Raw genomic sequence first — 17137 nt, 5'->3', positions numbered from 1 at the left:
TGAAGCCAATTTTTAAAAAGTGAAATCTCTTAAATAAAATGCACAGCCTATATCTTCTTACCACATTGCCATACCTACTCTCTTGAGACCTCTGAGAATCTCTTTCCTCTCTTTCACTTTTAGGTTATCTCATCTGTGAGACCTGGTTATCAAGTGTTATGTCTGCTGTTTCCACATGGTAGCAAAACATGCCTTCAGAACATATGATCCATTCTTTAAATAAATGCGATAGCAAAAAATTTTGATTTCTTTTCAAAAGATGAATTTTACTGTTCATTGTTGTTAAGAATTATCCGTGGTCAAACCTCATGATTAAAATGAATTACCAAATAAGAAAGCCCATTTAGGGTTTAAAAAAAAAAAGCCGTGGATTTAAAGCACTGAGGGAAATTTTCTCATGTGGCTCATAAAATGTCTCTTGTGGCAATGTCAAAAAATAGTTTTCAAAAATGTTTTGAGTTTCAGCCACATTTTAGACTATATGCGCAGCCTTCTCAGTTTTCCACTTTTAAGCTGCCACAATAATTTGGAATGAGGTATTTTTGATAGAAGAAGTTGATAATGTCACTTATAGTAGCAAAATACATATCCAGTCCTAAAAGAGAGAGATTTTACTAAGCTTACTTTGAACAGAGACTAACACATTACTATATAGAGGGAATTAATAAATGTCCCTTTCAATATTAAAATTAGGTTTTATATTAATTAAACTGAGTTACATGATACCTTTATTTACATATTTAAGTACTTGGATCTCTCCATGCTTGAAGATGTTTGTTATGGATTCAGCAGCTATATTCGCAGAATAATTTTGGTCATGTGAATTTTGATGTATTGCAGTAAATATAAATTGCAGTGCGAATGGAGAGTGGTGTAAATTGAGAGTTAAGCATAAAATACCGAAGGATATTTATTTAGAGTTGAAATCGTAATCTCTTCCATTGATTTCCACGAATGGGAATGTACTCTATTTTATTTTTTTTCTAAGAAGTACAACACAGACCACCTAGAGGGGTGGGATAGGGAGGGTGGGAGGGAGGGAGATGCAAGAGGGAAGAGATATGGGAACATATGAATATGTATAACTGATTCACTTTGTTTTAAAGCAGAAACTAACACACCATTGTAAAGCAATTATACTTCAATAAAGATGTTAAAAAAATAAATAAATAAATAAAAAAAAAAAAAAAAAAGAAGTACAACACAACTGAACATACCCTTGTATGGTAGTCTAGGATACTGTGATGTCAGTGTTGATAAGCTCTGTAAACGTAAGTATTTGCAGCAAAGAAAAATAAAATGTGACTACCTCACAACCTTAGAAAAATTGTAACCACTAGGACCAATGAAAGAATCTAGTCTTCTTGTCCTACTTGGGCAATTTTACTAAATAAACAAATAAATACAACAATTATTTTAACATAAAATAAATTTCTTGTTAGGGGATGGCATAGCATCAGTTTTATTCATTTTATTTTTAAATCTATAAAATCCCCAATAGTTGTGTCATCGGCAACTGGAATAGCAATCCACTTAGTCCATACACTAAAGTCAATCATATTCATATTGTAATAAATTTATGATGTTAGTAAGTACTAAAATCCTCCTATATGATAACATGTTTTTTCCTGCTTATAGTTCATTTGCATGTTACGGATAATCTTTCTATCCGTTTTGTAACAGTCTCTCTTTATACTTTTATTCTAGTTGATGTAAAGGAACAAAAGGGATTCTAACATTCAGCTTGCTTTGTGGGAGGTAAAAAAGCATTTTATTTAATATCCATTTGAGGAGTTTGACTCTATCTTAACTCAGTACAAGTTGACAATAAGGAACTGAGTAGGTGGAAATGATTAGAGAATTGCAGTCAGGAGCAAAGTGGTGAAAGATATTGTATGTGAATGAAGACTGCCATATGGTATTCATTTCATGTGTGTATCATGGCTGCTTATTTTTCTAATATACTTCTTCCCCACTTGTTTTAAGATATCTAAAAAATCTTCAAAATGTCTTTATATTTTTTGAATTTAAAATCAGAATTGTTCCCTACTTGCTAATACTCACCTGAAGTTTAGCTTTTTCCTAGTGCTCTTTTACCTCTTTTGCTCAAGGACATTAGAATTTCAAAAACAGCAATAGTATATGGTCCAATAACAGTATTTGTTGCAAGATTATGTAAAGTAGCATTTGAACTTATTATTTTCCCCTTGTTTTGTTTAAACTGTAATTCTTGATTTTTAAAATAAGTTTGATTGATGGGATTTTTTCCCTTCACACGCCATATCTTTTTTCTATCTGTAATTGCTATAATTGCTCTTTTCTGTCTTTTGTTCACTGTTGTCTTCAAAGCTTCTTTCCAGTACCAGTTTCTTTAAATATTTTCACTTTAATTCAAAAAGGTGACCTTAAAATGCAAACTCTAATATACGGGAAAAGGGAAGGAAGAAAGTAAGGGAGGGAGAAAGGAAGGAAGGAAAGGAAAAAGGAAGGAAAACAGTGAGGGAGGAAGAGAGGTAAGGAAGGGATCGTTTATTAAATTGGAATAGGTTATCCTACATTTTTTTTAGTCCTATACGTGTGTCTATAAGTATCAGTTCTTTATACAAAAATGTGAAGCAGGCAATTTAGTCCACATTTAAAAGGATATTTGAGATATATTTTGATTATCAGGGAACATCTCAAACAAATAACCATCTCACATTGTTTTTATTAGTTTTTATGATATATTTGGGATCCTAAAAATAAAGCAGCTATTTTTGTTATGGTGTGAAAAAGTGGATTTCTCACATCAGGAAGAAACTGAGCAAGTTTAGTACAGAGAACGTCCTCCCCTCACAAATAGTTCAGATGGCTGTTTGTGCATCTCTGTGTATTTATGTCCCAGTCACCAAGGGGAGTTTAAACTTGCTGTCCCTTCATGTATTTTCTCCAAATAAGAGTAAGAGCTGATCCTTTGAAGATTTAGAATTAGACCTACTTTTTTTTTCCTTGCTGATTTTTGAGCTACTAACCATTTTCTTTTACATTGACAATCTGTTGAAACTCACAACTTAGAGAATTTTAGTCCCTGTAGTATCCCTAGCCCCTGCTTTGCTACTCACTTGGGTGCAAATTTCAAGGCCCTTGAGTCTTTGGAACCAGCTGTGGCTTTTGATAAAACTTTCATCACCAGCCCTTTCACCAGACTTAGTCTTTTAACAACAAACTCTCCATTTCTATCTAGTTCAGTATGAACTATATTTTAGCCTCAATTTTAGCCACTCTTAACTTTCTATCACCTACTCTCAAAAGAGACATGGTGATATTTTTAAGATTAGCCAGTGCAGGTTTCTCCTCTGTTCCATACCCTCCAATAGTTCTCCGATTTATTCAGGATAGAAGCCTTACACAGACTTGGAAGACCATCCATAATTTAACTTTGGGGACTTATTTCCTATTACTGTCCCTATCAGTTCTACCACTCTGGGCATGCTGGCTTTCCTGATGTTCCTGAAATACATCTTCATCCTAGGTTATTTGTCTTGGTTAATTACTAGGCCAGGAACAGTCTTTCCTAGGTATCTGCATGATATATATATACCCTTACTTCCTATAAATGTTTGCTCAAATCCATAAGTTGACTGCTCTTTTCAAAATATTCCCCTCACACACTCCCTTACTTCTTTAACTTCCCAGTTTATTTTTCATTTTTCCATATGAATTATAGTTGTATCTAAAACAAAATATAATATTTATTATATTCGTGATTATCTATTTTCTTTCCCTCTCTCTCTTTTCCTTCCCTTCTGCTTACCATACACTACAGTGTAAACTCCAAGAGGGCAGGGTTCTTTGTTTTGTTTGCTGATGGATCTCAAGTACCTTGAAAATTTCATGGAACAGAAATACTTGATGAAGTTATAAATGAAAGTGTTTCCAGCAGTGTCACTAGCTTAATGAGCATCTTAACCTAGTTACGTGATTAGGTTGATGTTGATCTTCTCTTGTCACAAGGACATAAATAGAAGATTATTTATTTTAAGGATTATTTTTCAATTTTATTTCTGACTATTTATTGATTAGCAATTTTCATATAATGCATGACTCTCTCTTGCATCAGGAATCATTTTTAGTGTTAAAGAATTATCCCATGTACGCTAGCAGTATTTTCCATTTACTCACACCATTTTCTCATTTTATTCTCTCTTTTTTCTTACTATTATAATTATCTTCCCATTCAGAATATCTATTTCAGCCCTTTCTATGATTTATGCTTTTCAATGTGATGAACTGTTTACCATAGCATGTGAAAATTGCTCTAGTTTAAAGGAATGTACAAAGGCCAAAAAGTATTATTTTATATGACAAATCATGCCATCTGTTAATAGAAGACACAGTTAACATGCTGTAACTTTAGTTTTATTCTGTGAAGATTTGTAAGGAAGTTTAAAGTTCATAAGTACAGGCAGAGTTGTTGTGTTTTTGTTTTTGGACCCACCACCATGCAGAGGAAAGAATAGTAGATTAATTTAGGAAATCATAGATTATAAAGTCCTCAGTGCTGCTACTTTCTTATTGTCTGCTATAAATAGGTCACTTCACACCTCTGAAACGTATTCTCTAATGTCTTGTTTACCTCTAAAATTCAGTCATCCTACTATTTCTTTGGGGTTCTTGATTGTTAGAAGAAAGACTACAGTGTGTCTTTTCTGACCCTAGTGTTGGTCACCATTTTTCCTGTTGACCATATCAGCTCCTTGGCTGCTCCCTCTTTCAGATCACTGTTTTCCTGGATTTGCCTCCTTTCTCCTCTCTATGTATGTCCAACCGGATTGCTTCACCCTATTTTACAAGGCAGAGAATAACACTTTGTATAAACAGCCTACTTGAATTTTTGCTTATTTTTTGAACAAATTAGCAACAAAATATTAGGTCAAATATTATGTAAATAAAAATAATTTTCATGGAAAACTAGATTCCTAGAATGGGAGAGGTGAATGCAAAGATAAGAGACTACTATTTTGTACAGTGAACACTGATGGAATAAATTGGTACACCCTGCCAAATGTAGCTATAGAATAGCTTCGTTCATCATCGTCCTCGTTCTCATCATTACCAGTGATTTTTGCGTGCTTACTCTGTTCCAGGCAATATTCTAGGTACTGTATATTTAATAATGATTAATCTTAATGATCATAGTATGAGGGAGTTAGTGTTTTGATTCACACTATACAGATGGAAACCTGAGGCAGAGAGAGGTGAAATAATCTGTTTACAGTTATAGAGCTTACAAATGGTGAAGCCAAAATTCTAAGTAAATGGGCTTAAAAGCCCATTTTCTTAATTACTATACTATTTTGATTTTATCCTACCCATTAAACTATGGGCAGGGAATTTAGTCCACCTTAAGACAATTAACTCTATTGGAATCATCATGAGAGCAAAAGTAGAGGGTGTTAGGTGACACCAAGAATATCTGTGGTTAGAACAGAATTCACGTTAGCAGTGGCTTCCAGAACACTTAATTTTCCTATTTCAACCATCTTAACAAAATATCCTAGAAAGTCCTGAATGACAAATTATAGTTGTATTTTGGGTCAGACCTTTGGGAAACAAAGATATGGGCTGTATAATGGCAGTAAAATTAATGATATAAAACTCAGGTCTGATAGATTGTAAGACTCCCTGGCTTTTCCTGGTCAGTTCTCCTAAGCTCAGTCTAGCCATCCATTCATAGCAAATTGTGAGTAATCATCAGAAAAGCCCTGTGGGTTTGGGTCTGTTTGGTCCTGACCTTGCTGTGGTTTGGCTAGGCTGAAAGCTGAGAGTAAAAAGCTGTGTCTTCTACTACTTGTCAAGGGATACTTGCCAACTGTGAAGTTGGTCCTTTTGAATTTGACGTAATCCTTTCTAGAGGAGGCACTGTTCAGGGCTTCTTTGGTTCGGAAGGCAGAAATAAGTCTCAGAATTGAAAACTTCTCAAATTAAATTAGTTGTCTGTTCTTCTCACATTTCAAAACATTAGATCTATACTTGTAATTTCCAATTTCAGGGAACAATAATTTGGCATTAAATTTTACAGTAATATATGTATACTGGTGTAAGGGACTACTTTTTCCTAGGTTTCAGGAAGTTTGATGAATTCCAGTTCCCCTAATTTATTGTCTATAGCATAAGTTTCTAGTCTCTTTCTCTATGTTTATATTGTACCTGAGATTGTTTAAACCTCGATAAACCAAAATAATAGAAATAATAATGATAACAACAAATAATAAGCTAACATAAGCATGGAGATCAAAAAATCCTTAGGTCTCTTGAACAAGTTTAAGAAGGGAACAGAGAGAATTCTTAGTAGCCAACATCCCTGAGCAGTTTTGGGATAGCCTTGGAATTTTCAAATGCAGAAGCCCTGACTCAAAGAACTGTGAATTGCTAAATCTAGTGAGTAGAAAGAAAGCAAAAGTCACGGCATAAATTACTAGGAAAATAGAAGTCGGAAGGTATACAAAAGGTAAAGATTTTAATTATTCAGTTGGTAGTATTAATAGACTAATTAAGAACATGGAAAAACTCAGAAGGTTAATCATATAAAAATATTGTTTTAAGTAGGACACAAATATAGTTACTAGAATAGTAACTGTACTTTACATGTGTCAGATTAGGGAACCTCTTGTTTTGATTGTTTGCTTGTTTTAACTTTCTTTCATTTACTTCCCAAATTTCCTTTATATGGTAAGTTGAATCACATAAGATAAATGGAATTTAACAGCAAAATGTGATATACAACAGCGTTTAGCAGTTTTAGAATTTAAAATTGACTCCATAGAGTGTAATAATTAAAAGAATATTGATTGTTTGAATCATCTAGTGAAGTCTTGGTAATTTTTAATGTTTTTTTACCTCAGTGAAGCCACCATTAAGTATTTGTTGAGTGCACATTGTGTGTTTGGCCCTGTGTTACATTGTGCGAATTAAAAGGAAGAAGGATCATACAGCGGAAGTTCCTTTTATCAGATATAACTGCACAAGGTTAAAGATAAAACCTACCCTTAAAAAGCATCAAGTAACAAAATCATACACAAGTAAAACTAAACTGCATGGTACAATCAATTAGTAAATATGTAAAAAAAGAGAAAGAGAGGTTTGAGAAGAGGATCAGTGCCAACTGTGATCGTCAAAAATGAGAACTAAGCAGGAGCTTAAAAGATGAAGCTGGCTATAACTTAGAGTAGGGGAGGAGGCATGCAATGGAAAAAAAATAAGATTTGGGCCATAGGGAGCAACTGAGTATGTTGAAGTGAAGGTTATACTAAGAATCCTGACCGGAGTAGTGGAAGCTAAGTTGGAATAAGCCAAAAGGGAGAAATTATTTATGGAGTATAGTTAAGGGGAGATACTTGAATTTTTCTAATAATTTGCACTACATATTTTGAGCAGAGAAATGACATTCATCTCAGCAAATATTATGAACCATCGCCTACGTTATAGTTGGTTATAAATGATAAGAGTGGGATGTTGAGATTTGTGGAGTGGTGAAGAGATTTGTGTAAAAGGAGCTGCGAAGTGCAACTTGAATGAAACAGTAATCCTTTGTGTGTAGTATTAAATTAATTAACTTAGAAGATTAATATTGAATGCAGATGTAAAATAGATTAAAGAGCAAAGGCAATGGATTCAGGAAGACATTTGATCTTTTTTCAGACTACCTTTTCAATATGAGTGGTCACTCCTTCTTAACCACATTATTTACAAGGCAAACAGAGGAAGATCCTTAGAAATATTCAAGAAGTTGGATAGTAAAAAGAGAGAATGGTGTCTCAGTAGCCAGCATTTTGAAAGCTCTGGAGATGGAGAGGGTAGTGAAAGCACCAAATGTTGCTTAATAGATCAAGCAATCTGCTAGGAAGTAAAGAAAAAGCACCTTTATATTTAACCATTGGAAGTTATTCTTGACATTTATGCCAGTGGTTTCACTGAATTGGTAGGAGTTGGAGAATGAATGGATATAAGAAAGTAGAAAAAAGAGGATAGAATATGCTTTCCACAATTGTTTTGGGTATAAAAAATTAAAATTGCATTTGCATTTTGGCATGGAGAAGGTGACTAGGAGAGCTTATTGTTTTATTTGCTTTGTTTAGGAAAGTAGTGTCTTGAGCTTGTATATAAACCATTGGAGGAGAGACTAATAATATGAGACATCATAATTAATAGGGTCAAAAATAGGAGAAATGAAGAGAATCAAGAGTGCAGGAGATAGTATGGGGGAGGGAAGAAATAAGTTTTAGTTTCAGACTCTCAAAGTCATGATATTTTCTGATTATTGCCAGGCATTTCAACTTCCTGATACACGTGTGTGCACATGCACACATACACACAGACACACACAGAGCCCCATATCTATCTGAACCTTTATTAGCCTATTCCATATATTCACACACCAGAGCACTAAACATAGGGAGCTTAGTCTTTACTGCTGTTTTTATTATTATTTTAGTTTATTTATTTGATAGCCTTCAAACAGGAATATTTTTAGTTTCACTGCCAAATGTGTTCCCTGGGTCAATAGTAATTTAAGTCAAATTCCTAAATGTTCAAGAAAAATGTTTTTAATAGATAACTGAATACAGGTTTAAAGACCTTGAGGGATATTTGAGTCTGTCCTTCCTTTTTTCTTTCTACAAGATAAAATACCTCCACAAAAAATATACTCTGTTTCATAATGTCACTCTCATATCCTGTGGTTTTTGCCAAAGTTACAAATCTTGTGAATTAAAGCTCAGGAGAAAACTGGATTCATTACTTCAGAATCAAGATTCTTATAGTCAGTCAAATCTCTGATGGAAAACCCACAGGGTGATCTTCACATGCCTTTAAACTCTCTGTTCTAAGGAGAAAGTGGCACAATTTCTAAAATGTTCACTGACTGTCTCTCAGTATAGTTTTTAATGAGCTGATACATGTACACCCCTCTGAGCAGTTCAAATCAGGGTTCTTTATATATAAAGTAGACATATAAAAGTAAAAGACAAGTAAGTAAAAAGCATAGTAGATCATGTGAGTACTAATTTTAAGAGATACGAAAAAAATACAATCTAATAACTTTAAAAAAAATAGAAATTGAAGACTTTATCACAATTTTCCTTATAAATGCTCTGAATAATGACAGACTGCTCTGGAAAAGTCATGAAATGCTTTCCTAAAAAGTGTTAGTAGTCATACAGTGTTTCTAAGGTGTATGTTCTTAATGATAAATAGGTTGACTGAAAAATCACTTTAATTAAGGAGACAAAGTTTAAATTATTTAGCTCCTCTCTTTCTTGATATAGATTGCTTTTTCACATTTTTTTCATACTCTGGATCTTACTGCACTCTCCAAATACCTCATTTATTCAGCTCTTCAAAAGACAAGAACACATTCTGCAATGTAAATACCTATTAATTAGTAATGAATCCCTGGAAGTCAATACATAAAGTAAATCTCCCAATAATGCATCACTGTTATGTCTTGTCAGCTGTTTGAATATAATTTGTTGGGATGCTGGTGTTTTATGACCAATACATAAAGTATCAACAATAGTGAAAAGCAAATTTTAGTTTCTGGAGATGCCTTAGTCAGCCTGTAATTTTTTTTTGTTGTTTTCAGTGTTTTACACAGAGTGATTTGCAGCAGTCTCTGGACCCAAAATGCCTGGGATCTTATCCAGACTCTACCATTTCCTATCTAGTTACTTCACTTCTCTGGCACTTGGTTTTCTCATCAATGTAACAGAGCTCATAATAATAATGATATAAAGGATTGTAGTGAATATTAAATAAAACATCAGGGAGATACCTGGCATATAGTAAGCAGTCTACGAAAGGTCGCTGCTATTATTTAACAGTTTCTTTTTTTCACATGAAAAAAATACATAATACATAATAATCCTCCTTATGTTACAAAAAGAGAAATAAAGTATGTTTTAGATTCTGGATTACAAAAAGAAAAAGTATAAAATGAAAGAATTTAACTTCAACACATTTCCCTTTGTTCTCCTAGCTACTAACCTTGACAAAGGAGTGCTGACATTTTGGAGAAATGGACTTTTTTGGTGAATGTTACCATTTCTTTGTTCTGGTTTTTGACATTTACTGTTTCAACCAACAATCTAAGTGAAACCATGCAAACATTGGTGTCCAAGATGGGACAAAAGGTGATATTGTGATTTGAGTAATAGAGAAGGATTTGAAAATTCAACATTTTGTTTCCGCGTATATCACTGACTGAGTCTGGAAAGAAGCAAATTATAATCATAATTGAGTCAAGACATTTTCAGAATTTTTAGATGTGCTCAAGTTTAACATTCTCTTCAGTGCTAGCCAAAGGACACCGTGGATTTAGGCGAGTCATGGTCCGAGCCATCAACTGTCTTTTAAAATTCACGTTGATTACTCTGGTTTAGTGAATATGGTTTGTCTTTCTTCAGCAAATGCCAGCTCTGGAATAGTTATTAAGGGTCTATGTCATTAATACTTCCAAGGGGCTCTTTGACCTCAGAGCACCCTTCCTTGGTAGAGGCACTTGTATTTTCAACACTTCATAGCTGGCAACATGATGTGGAATGTTTCCATCCATGTCTGAAAAATATTCTGGGATTTGTTGTCTGACGTGAAACCCCCAAGAATACTGAAGATTGCTTTGGGGATGGTGCAACTTAGGCACGATTTTGTTGGAAAAGAGGGACACCAAAAATGAAAAGAAAATCCTAAAGTAAATTAAATAGTAATTCAAGACATAGAAGTGGTGGCATGGAACCTATGTGGCACCTCAGTTTTCCCTGGTCGCACATTCCCCCACAAATGTTTTCTGGTGTTACTTCTTTCAAGCCTTTTGGGCACATATATTTGTGACCTCTGGTAATATAAAATGAACATGTAATGTTACTCTTTGCTGAAGGACTTAAAAAACATAAAGGTTATAATAACACCTATCGTATTTTATTCATAAATGTCACAAACTCTAAGAAAATTTCTGTGAATTTGGGGAGGGTGTTTGCAAGAGATAACCTAAAATGTGAGAGTTCATTCACAGTTATGCAATCATTGGGTTTTTTTTTTTTTCATACTTTCCTTAAGATTTTCTACATAGACAATCATACAATATGTGAATAAAGACAGTTTTAAGTATTTCTTTCTAATCTTACCTTTCTTTAATTTTGTCAATTTTTTCCTCATGTTTTTCTGCTATAGTTTTAGGTTGAGATGCATTTATAGGTGTATTTCTTCCCACTGTGTTTATGTTTTTACTATGTCCCTCTTTACGTCTAATGGCATTCATTTCCTTAAAGTCTGTTTTGTCTGACGTTAATACAGCTACTCCAATTCTCTTATGCTACTATTTACCTGGTATAACTTCGTCTATCTTTTCACTTCCAACCTAATTTTAGTTTTGAATTTAAAGTGGATTTCTTATAGATAGCCTTTAACTGAATCTTGCTTTTTGACCTAATCTGACAGACTGCTATAGGTTTGGAGTGTTTCAGTTCCTTCACAACTAATGTAAGAGTTAATATGTTTGGATTTAGGTGTGCCATTTGATATTTGTTATCTATTTGTCTGAATACTTTTTTTGTCCTTCTGTTTCTCCTTTAATCTTTTCTGGTTTTGTTATACCGTTAGTTTAACACAATAGCTAATATATCATTTTGATTCCTCTATTGACTTTTAAACAATACTTCTTTGTGTTACTTTTTGGTTTCTGTAGGGATTTCAGGGTACATCTCTCCCTTACCAAAACCTACTTCAGATTGGTCCTGAATTAATTCTGGTAAATATTTTTAAAAAGTTTTATAAGTATAGTTTTCCCTGTCCCCTATGCCATTGTTGTTATATATATTATATCATATATGTCTTAAAATCAAATATAGAGTCTCATATTTACTTTAACCACTCATGTAACTTTTAAATAATTTAAGAAAAGATACATTAGTGAATAGTAACAGAATGGGAAAAAAGCAAAAATTATGAGACTTTCACTCTGTTATACTTGCCATTTCAGTTTCTAAATACCACATATTGTTCAAAGCTGTCATCAGTAAAATAAAATGGCATATTCTCTTCTTATCATGGGAGGCATATAATTTCTGTAAGGTAAACTATTCTTGTAGGAATTCCAAATTTGATGTTATTGTGGTATCAACTTAGAATTGAGCTAATTATACTAGTTGTTTGATATTGTATGTGCACACACACACACGAGACAAATATACTCTTAAGAATTAACATTTCATATTGCTTCTCATTTTACTAAGCATTTCAACATGCCTTTCCCCATGTGGTTATATTTGAGGGATCTACTGTTACAGAATATTATATGTGAGTTAACTATGTTCTGAGAGGCTGTTTTCTCTGCCACACATTATATAGTCAGATTTCAATTTTTGTCAAATTTAGTCGCCTCCTTCACCATAAAAGTAGCAGCACATGGTTAAATCAATTTTTTGAACCTATGTAAAAGGCTACATTCCTGATTTTTAAAGTAGTTTCTTATCAATAGTTTTTGGTTTTGTTTTGTTTTATGGTGACACTCAAAGTATGTGACTAATTTTCTATGTTAACTATGGGCCATGAGTATCACTTAGGGGTGAATAAGATATTTTCTTCAAACAATGGGAGATCTTTAATATAGTGAGAATCAATGCTGATGTAATGCAAAACAATTTATGATGTGTTTATCAAAGATCCAAAGCACACTGATTGAAGAGTGAAAGCTCCTGGAAATAAATTATGAAAGGACACAAACGAAGACACACATTTTCATGACTGTGCCTCATTTCTAGAGCCTGATGATAGTCCTGCTGTTCTCAGCATGCTACCCAATGATGACCTCATTGGTAACATAAGACGCATTCAGCTATCTGGCACCTAGATGGCAGCCTGCAAAATATAAACACAGTGCCTTCAAATGGACCATAAAGCCTGACTAAAATCTACAAATTAGTAATAGGAATACCTGTTATATCATTACATCATTTGGGTATACCCAGCAAATTACTCCCTGATGTATATATTTGGAAAAAAAAATTTTTATATGTGCGTGTGTAAAAAATTGTTCTTATTTTACTTTATGTTTTCTAAAATGTAATGTCTTATAACAAGAGAGTATACCAACAAAGGTGGACCTGACAAGGATAGCACTGAAGAGCATATGCTTTGATTGTGTCCTCCGTATTCCATAAAGAGACGTTTGGAATAAGAGCTACAGTTCAGAACCCAGTGGACGTAAACACTTCAGTGCACCTTCAGGAATTACTAAAAGCTTTTCTGTCCTGTGGAAGATAGAGACTCGCATAAATGCATTACCATTGATCTGTTTTAGCAATGACATTTGATCTTGCTTTAGGAGAATCTTTCCTAAGGTTGAATGAATATCACTATATCTTTCGCTTTAGGTTGCTTGAAACCTGTGAGGAGAATTTTCTTTAAAAAAAAAACAACGCAGTGTTGTCATCTTAACCGTCTAACTTTAGCAGTTCAGGCAGAGTTCCTTTGCTTCAGGTGTTGTACGGGATCCGCCTCACAAATAGTTTCATGGAGAGAAGTCAGTGATGCTAAGATGGTAGGTGCCAGCAAGGCTAGTTGTGATAGATGAAGCGTGGTTTCAGGTAAAGATTTATTCTCATTTCAGAACTTCATATTCTAGTTGGCATTATTCCTTGAGAACACAAACCTGGGATGCAGGTTCCCTGAATTATCTCTAAAACATTATTATCATAAGAAAAATGTACCCACCAAGGTGTTGTCAGTCAAGGGACAGCTTGAGTGGGGTGTCTGTCAACTTAAATATAGGGCACGGAGAATGAATGAGTCATATTTTTGTGCCCACTTGAAGTGCCTTTCTTGATACTTAATATACATGTAAGAGGTAGTCCTTGAAAGGAATCGCACTGAAAGAGAAGTCCTCTTATAACCTAATTCTTGCCTGGGGAGATATGAGGAGGAAAGCATTCATCACTATTAACTGTTTCAAATACTATAGCTGGCATGAAAGTAAACACAGGAGGAGAAAATCATCCTGAATTACAGATGCTATGTGCTATTTTTATGGCACCAGGTGGGAATGTTAACACTTAATCAGTCTCTCTGGCATTATTTCCTGTTTGTACTGCCAGCTTTATCACCATGAAAGATGCTTTGATCCTCTTCTGTAGTGTCAAGAACAACAGGCCACAGCATCAGTGATATTCCAGTCAATGGGGTATCATTTCACATTAGTTGTTATCAGATATGATATTTCACTAATGCATTTTGACAACATCTGGCACAATACCAGGTGCCTCTCTCTATATCTAGATATAGCTTATAGATATATAGATATAGATATAGATCTCCTAAAATGGAGATTAACCTCAAAGCACTAATTTTTTCTCACTGTTCTAGGTTTTGAAAGCAGAAAGCAATATTCTCTTTAAAAAAAATATATATATATATATATATATATATCTGCAAAGTCAGATTTATGAGATATCCTGTTTAGAAAACAATCATTTTTGCATTATAACATCAAGGAAATGTTAAGGCTTCCCCATTTCCCCTCTAAAATGTACACAACTTTTATTTTTAATAATGCAAACTCTTAATACGAATGGTTCTATCTGCTTAACATGTAAAAGACAGACTAGACTTTTTCCTAAGATTATTTTTACAATTAAAAAAGTTAGAGAAAGAACATTTTGCATTGGACCAAAAATAATTCAAACAGATGAGGTAATGCATTCTTTTGCATCACTTCTACATAAGCAATCTTCTTTGAGGTTTCTAAGTGGCTTAAAAGGTGATTTTATAGGTTGAAATATTGTCCTCTGTAGCTTTACGGTCAGAGCAAAACAGTACTCATCTGGAGTGCATATAGTATTGCACACGGGGTTAATTAGGTTAGGGATGAATTAATTTGTAACAATTTCCGTTATTTGACAGGCATCAATAATATAGTATATTACTTGCATTCCAGACATCAGCATACTGCCATGACCCAGTCAGATTCAATTTGGGAAAATCTTGGATCATACGAATATTTTATTATTGATTTTTGTAACATCATATTTTACAATCAGGCCTCGTTATAAAACACCATAATAACTTGAGGAGATATTTTAAAAAGTCATACTGTTGATGAATGGAAATCATGCTTTCTGTAGCGAAATGAAAACTCACTGTTCTCTTCCTGGAATGAGATGTTAAGGTATAATTTTGTACATTATTAACAGCTATTAAGGAAGTTCCTTCTTTAAGGACTCTCTCCATCCTTTGATTGGATGTTTGTATTGGGGGTTAGAGAAGAGTACGATGATAGTTTGTATAACTCGGTTATCCTGGCTTCTTTTCAAGCCCTTTCCATTTCAGACTATTTTTGATTGAGTAATTTGACTTCTAAAAATCCTTCTATATGTCCAGTCCCCCACTCCTTTGTACACAATGATTAGACAAAATATCTGATTTTGCACATAAATGATCAGATGGCAGGCTGCTTTGATACAGAAGAGTTATGTTGATGGTACCTGTGGTTAAATGCATTCTGTTTCCAAACAAGAGCTTACATTTATCAAAAACCTAATTGTAGAACTTTTGGTTATGGAAATGCCAAACTGAGTTTACTCACAATATGTAAAGGTACAAAAATGACACCACTGAAGAATGATAGAGTTAGAAAGCACAAGAATTGCTATTAAGTAATGAGTTTTCTTGTTGTATATATATTTGAAAAGGTAAAACATCTTGCACAAATGTTTATACTGCGTTAATTACATTTAAACTGTTTTGTGGAATCAGAATTACACAAACACACACACACAAACACATACACACATGTACATGCATCACATCTCCCAGAAAGAATGACAAATATTGATGTTCCTTAACTTCAAAGTTGCTCAATCCACACTTCCTTGGTTCTCATACTTTTCGTATTTTATTCAGAATATTTTACTCTTGCTCATTCTTTTGTTGAAGTTATCAAACCCTAGGATCCATATATCGCATTCATTACTCCCTGTACCTCCTTCCCAGTATCATTTACTCTTTCTCTAGGTTTTAAAATGTAGACAGTTTTCTAAATTTCTATTCATAAATTCATTTATCTTTTTTCTCTGTTCTTTTTTCCTATATAATCTGAGAACTTTTGGGGAAAGAGATTGAGAGGGAGCTAATATTGTGGCATGGCATGAGTACTAGCTACTGTAAATGCACACATATACACAAGTGCATATGCATGTATGTATGTATTAGAGTTAATCTGTTTCAATAAACATTAACTATCAATTTTATATTGGGGAGTGTTAGGATACCTAATATACAAAGATATATAAGGGATAATTCCTCTTCTCATTGAATTTTCAGCGTAATAGGGCTGAGAGCCCCACAGAGAGATAATAAGAGTATAATATATTAAGATTGAAGCATAAGCAAGTGTTAAAATTACGAACAGGAGAACTACATAGTTAGTACACCAGTCAGGATGGTGAGAAAACTGAAACTCGTAGAGACTAAGCACAGCGGCACTACACATCAAAACCCTATCCAGAGGAGAGGACTTGCCCCAGACTTGTCCTGTTGGGAGACAGGCTTATCCTTTGTGTGAAAATGGGGGCCTCAGGTTGCGTAAACTGATGCCATAATATGTTGAAATAGCTTCTCTCTCTCTTAATGCTAAGCTACCATGTGAATTCCCTATTAAAAAAAAAAAAAAGATTAGCACATTTTCAGTTGAGGCTCATGGTGTAACATCTTGCTTTTGATATGCTACCTATAAGTATCCGTAGAAATGAATTTAAGATACTCTTAGGTTTGTGTCTACAAATAATGGTATACATATACATACATATAAAACATTTATAAACACCAGTTTGTTCTGTTATTATTTTTAAAATGTATGGATTTAAGCAATGGCTGTGTTCAAAATGTTCAGAATTCTAAGCACTAGAAATTTCTGATATTGAAAAAATTGCATACTTCTAAGAAGGGTGACTGTTTAATTTATATTATCATACTACTCATTTTATTGATAATATTTAGGAGAATGTTAGGCATGCATGTCCAAAGAATTCAAATAGAAAATGGTGGGGAAAACCAGATGCAAGTGCCAACTCCCTGCCATTATCCCCCCACGATGCCAAGCCTTTCACTT

At 33.8% G+C, this 17137-nt stretch overlaps 1 protein-coding gene across 1 annotated transcript in view; it reads left to right on the top strand.

The window, feature by feature from the left end:
• EPHA3 (EPH receptor A3) overlaps positions 1–17137 on the top strand; it is a 357487-nt gene that overhangs the window by 198438 nt on the left and 141912 nt on the right. The gene's annotated exons all lie outside the window — the stretch shown is intronic.

The sequence above is a fragment of the Eschrichtius robustus genome, chromosome 6, assembly GCF_028021215.1.
Source record: "Eschrichtius robustus isolate mEscRob2 chromosome 6, mEscRob2.pri, whole genome shotgun sequence".
NCBI lineage: Eukaryota > Metazoa > Chordata > Mammalia > Artiodactyla > Eschrichtiidae > Eschrichtius > Eschrichtius robustus.
Note: the sequence above shows the minus strand (reverse complement) of the source record. Positions and strands in the feature narration are given on the sequence as shown.